This window comes from Oncorhynchus kisutch, unplaced genomic scaffold, assembly GCF_002021735.2.
Source record: "Oncorhynchus kisutch isolate 150728-3 unplaced genomic scaffold, Okis_V2 Okis07a-Okis12b_hom, whole genome shotgun sequence".
Classification (NCBI taxonomy): Eukaryota; Metazoa; Chordata; class Actinopteri; order Salmoniformes; family Salmonidae; genus Oncorhynchus; species Oncorhynchus kisutch.
The window spans coordinates 7,922,940-7,928,575 of NW_022261984.1; positions in this window are offsets into that span (position 1 = coordinate 7,922,940).

A 5,636-nucleotide genomic window follows, 5' to 3' on the forward strand; every position below is an offset into this window, starting at 1 on the left:
ACAAGCTAAATCTTTCAAGAGCTTGGAGACACAGAGGCAGAGTATAGAATGAGTCTATACATCCCTACTGTAACTAGATCAGTCAAATAAACTGTGTAGATTAGGAGTTGATTAATCAACATGAATACCTACCCCTATCTCCTAGGCCATTGGGGCCTCTGTACAGTAGAGCTGAGCTGTTTTTAGCTGATAGTTTGGTGGTTGTGAATCTACCGGTTGAGAGGCGTATCCCATTTGAGATCTTGTCGTTCTCTGTGTATGTTGATATTTGACTGTTTTGGGTTGCCTTATTCCACATTGACCCCTAACCCCCAGGTCCTACATCCTAGGGCATTGTGTCTCTTGGGGTGCCTAATCCCATATTGACCCCTAACCCCCAGGTCCTACATCCTAGGGCCTTGGGTCTCTTGGGGTGCCTAATCCCGTATTGACCCCCCCCCTCTACTTACTAGACCCCCAGGCCCTCCGTAGAAATGAGATCATTTGCGGTGAAGGTTTAAAATCATTATTATGTCTGGGAGCTATGTAGCTGAGGAACGCTCAACTTCCTTCTCTCACATGGAGACGGTCCCACTGTTTGCTCTCAACAACATCGAGTCACCATCAGGCCATCATGCTTGTAGAAATGTCAATTCTGAAAACACTTCCTGTACCTATGTGTGTCCTGTACAACTGTGGTCTTTTTTTGGGGTGCTGAAATTCATACTTACAAAAATAAGAAACCTGCACACTGCTCTAGTATAACTGCTCTGTACTAAGCTACGTACTGGCCTCAAGGCCTTCGTCAGAGCTCTGGAGGCTATAAATCTGCTCTTGTATAACTGCTCTGTACTAAGCTTTACGTACTGGCCTCGAGGCCTTCGTCAGAGCTCTGGAGGCTATAAACCTGCTCTAATATAACTGCTCTGTACTAAGCTACGTACTGGCCTCAAGGCCTTCGTCAGAGCTCTGGAGGCTATAAATCTGCTCTAGTATAACTGCTCTGTACTAAGCTTTACGTACTGGCCTCAAGGCCTTCGTCAGAGCTCTGGAGGCTATAAATCTGCTCTAGTATAACTGCTCTGTACTAAGCTTTACGTACTGGCCTCGAGGCCTTCGTCAGAGCTCTGGAGGCTATAAATCTGCTCTAGTATAACTGCTCTGTACTAAGCTTTACGTACTGGCCTCAGGGCCTTCGTCAGAGCTCTGGAGGCTATAAATCTGCTCTAGTATAACTGCTCTGTACTAAGCTTTACGTACTGGCCTCAAGGCCTTCGTCAGAGCTCTGGAGGCTATAAATCTGCTCTAGTATAACTGCTCTGTACTAAGCTTTACGTACTGGCCTCAAGGCCTTCGTCAGAGCTCTGGAGGCTATAAATCTGCTCTAGTATAACTGCTCTGTACTAAGCTTTACGTACTGGCCTCAAGGCCTTCGTCAGAGCTCTGGAGGCTATAAATCTGCTCTAGTATAACTGCTCTGTACTAAGCTTTACGTACTGGCCTCAAGGCCTTCGTCAGAGCTCTGGAGGCTATAAATCTGCTCTAGTATAACTGCTCTGTACTAAGCTACGTACTGGCCTCGAGGCCTTCGTCAGAGCTCTGGAGACTATAAATCTGCTCTAGTATAACTGCTCTGTACTAAGCTTTACGTACTGGCCTCAAGGCCTTCGTCAGAGCTCTGGAGGCTATAAATCTGCTCTAGTATAACTGCTCTGTACTAAGCTACGTACTGGCCTCAAGGCCTTCGTCAGAGCTCTGGAGGCTATAAATCTGCTCTAGTATAACTGCTCTGTACTAAGCTTTACGTACTGGCCTCAAGGCCTTCGTCAGAGCTCTGGAGGCTATAAATCTGCTCTAGTATAACTGCTCTGTACTAAGCTTTACGTACTGGCCTCAAGGCCTTCGTCAGAGCTCTGGAGGCTATAAATCTGCTCTAGTATAACTGCTCTGTACTAAGCTTTACGTACTGGCCTCAAGGCCTTCGTCAGAGCTCTGGAGACTATAAATCTGCTCTTGTATAACTGCTCTGTACTAAGCTTTACGTACTGGCCTCAAGGCCTTCGTCAGAGCTCTGGAGGCTATAAATCTGCTCTAGTATAACTGCTCTGTACTAAGCTTTACGTACTGGCCTCAAGGCCTTCGTCAGAGCTCTGGAGGCTATAAATCTGCTCTAGTATAACTGCTCTGTACTAAGCTTTACGTACTGGCCTCGAGGCCTTCGTCAGAGCTCTGGAGGCTATAAATCTGCTCTAGTATAACTGCTCTGTACTAAGCTTTACGTACTGGCCTCGAGGCCTTCGTCAGAGCTCTGGAGGCTATAAATCTGCTCTAGTATAACTGCTCTGTACTAAGCTTTACGTACTGGCCTCAGGGCCTTCGTCAGAGCTCTGGAGGCTATAAATCTGCTCTAGTATAACTGCTCTGTACTAAGCTTTACGTACTGGCCTCAAGGCCTTCGTCAGAGCTCTGGAGGCTATAAATCTGCTCTAGTATAACTGCTCTGTACTAAGCTTTACGTACTGGCCTCAAGGCCTTCGTCAGAGCTCTGGAGGCTATAAATCTGCTCTAGTATAACTGCTCTGTACTAAGCTTTACGTACTGGCCTCAAGGCCTTCGTCAGAGCTCTGGAGGCTATAAATCTGCTCTAGTATAACTGCTCTGTACTAAGCTACGTACTGGCCTCGAGGCCTTCGTCAGAGCTCTGGAGACTATAAATCTGCTCTAGTATAACTGCTCTGTACTAAGCTTTACGTACTGGCCTCAAGGCCTTCGTCAGAGCTCTGGAGGCTATAAATCTGCTCTAGTATAACTGCTCTGTACTAAGCTACGTACTGGCCTCAAGGCCTTCGTCAGAGCTCTGGAGGCTATAAATCTGCTCTAGTATAACTGCTCTGTACTAAGCTTTACGTACTGGCCTCAAGGCCTTCGTCAGAGCTCTGGAGGCTATAAATCTGCTCTAGTATTACTGCTCTGTACTAAGCTTTACGTACTGGCCTCAAGGCCTTCGTCAGAGCTCTGGAGGCTATAAATCTGCTCTAGTATAACTGCTCTGTACTAAGCTTTACGTACTGGCCTCAAGGCCTTCGTCAGAGCTCTGGAGACTATAAATCTGCTCTTGTATAACTGCTCTGTACTAAGCTTTACGTACTGGCCTCAAGGCCTTCGTCAGAGCTCTGGAGGCTATAAATCTGCTCTAGTATAACTGCTCTGTACTAAGCTTTACGTACTGGCCTCAAGGCCTTCGTCAGAGCTCTGGAGGCTATAAATCTGCTCTAGTATAACTGCTCTGTACTAAGCTTTACGTACTGGCCTCAAGGCCTTCGTCAGAGCTCTGGAGGCTATAAATCTGCTCTAGTATAACTGCTCTGTACTAAGCTTTACGTACTGGCCTCAAGGCCTTCGTCAGAGCTCTGGAGGCTATAAATCTGCTCTAGTATAACTGCTCTGTACTAAGCTTTACGTACTGGCCTCGAGGCCTTCGTCAGAGCTCTGGAGGCTATAAATCTGCTCTAGTATAACTGCTCTGTACTAAGCTTTACGTACTGGCCTCAAGGCCTTCGTCAGAGCTCTGGAGACTATAAATCTGCTCTTGTATAACTGCTCTGTACTAAGCTACGTACTGGCCTCAAGGCCTTCGTCAGAGCTCTGGAGGCTATAAATCTGCTCTAGTATAACTGCTCTGTACTAAGCTTTACGTACTGGCCTCAAGGCCTTCGTCAGAGCTCTGGAGGCTATAAATCTGCTCTAGTATAACTGCTCTGTACTAAGCTTTACGTACTGGCCTCAAGGCCTTCGTCAGAGCTCTGGAGACTATAAATCTTAACAAAGAGCAGTGTGAGGGTTTCTTCTTGTTTCTCATCTTATTCAAATGTTACCAAGCACCTGCAACAAAGATCAGCTCAGACGTGCGAGTGCCTTTTGAATTTTCAAATAAAAAACATTTGTCAAATACACGCACAGACTTTTTCCCTGTTGCTCAGCTGGAGGCGTATCGGCCTTGACGTATTACGTAAGCTGAGATTCAACTGGCACAAGCACATTCACACTGAGTGTCACAGGCTGCCACCTTCAGCAGCATCAGTTAAGTAATCTGGTTTCTACACTATGCTATTGGACCACAGACGTTGCAGCGCATCACAGGCTGCCATCTACTATGTCCAGTACTATTCCTGTTGGAAGATACTGGACATCTGGACTGATAGACAAACACCTGCAACAAACAGACAGACAGGGGTAATATATGCTCATAGGTGGGCTGAGAGATGCTCATAGGTGGGCTGAGACATACTCATAATGTAGATGGGCTGAAATCTAGTCATAGGTGGGCTGAGAGATATTCATAGGTGGGCTGAGATCAACTCATACTGCAGGAGGAGACTCTAGTGTTCCACAGTCTGTTACTGTACTGTGATGTATGTTAGGAGGAGACTCTAGTGTTCCACAGTCTGTTACTGTAGTGTGATGTATGTTAGGAGGAGACTCTAGTGTTCAACAGTCTGTTACTGTAGTGTGATGTATGTTAGGAGGAGACTCTAGTGTTCCACAGTCTGTTACTGTAGTGTGATGTATGTTAGGAGGAGACTCTAGTGTTCAACAGTCTGCTACTGTAGTGTGAAGTATGTTAGGAGGAGACTCTAGTGTTCAACAGTCTGTTACTGTAGTGTGATGTATGTTAGGGAGGAGACTCTAGTGTTCAACAGTCTGTTACTGTAGTGTGATGTATGTTAGGAGGAGACTCTAGTGTTCAACAGTCTGTTACTGTAGTGTGATGTATGTTAGGAGGAGACTCTAGTGTTCAACAGTCTGTTACTGTAGTGTGATGTATGTTAGGAGGAGACTCTAGTGTTCAACAGTCTGTTACTGTAGTGTGATGTATGTTAGGAGGAGACTCTAGTGTCCCACAGTCTGTTACTGTAGTGTGATGTATGTTAGGAGGAGACTCTAGTGTCCCACAGTCTGTTACTGTAGTGTGATGTATGTTAGGAGGAGACTCTGGTGTTCAACATTCTGTTACTGTAGTGTGTTACCCTCTCATGATAAATAATTACGTAGATGACACTCTCGATTAGATTTAGCCCAACTCTGCTAATTTAATGTATCATTTTATGTTCTCTTTCTCTCTTTTTCATTCTTTATTTATTTATCTTCTCCCTCTCTATTTCCATCGCCATCCCTCTCTTTCCCTCTCTCCTCCCTCCCTCCCTCTCTCTCTCTCCATCTCTCTCCCTCTCTCCCTCCCTCACTCTCCATCTCTCTCCCTCTCTCCCTCCCTCACTCTCCATCTCTCTCCCTCCCTCCCTCTCTCCCTCCCTCACTCTCTCCCTCTCTCCCTCTCTCCCTCCCGCACTCTCCATCTCTCTCCCTCTCTCCCTCCCTCACTCTCCATCTCTCTCCCTCCCTCCCTCCCTCCCTCCCTCCCTCCCTCCCTCCCTCCCTCCCTCCCTCCCTCCCTCCCTCCCTCCCTCCCTCACTCTCTCTCTCTCTCTCTCTCTCCATCTCTCCCTCCCTCACTCTCCATCTCTCTCCCTCCCTCCCTCCCTCACTCTCTCCATCTCTCTCCCTCTCTCCCTCCCTCACTCCTCCATCTCTCTCCCTCCCTCCCTCGCTCACTCTCTCCATCTCTCTCCATCTCTCTCTCCCATCTCCATCTCTCTCCC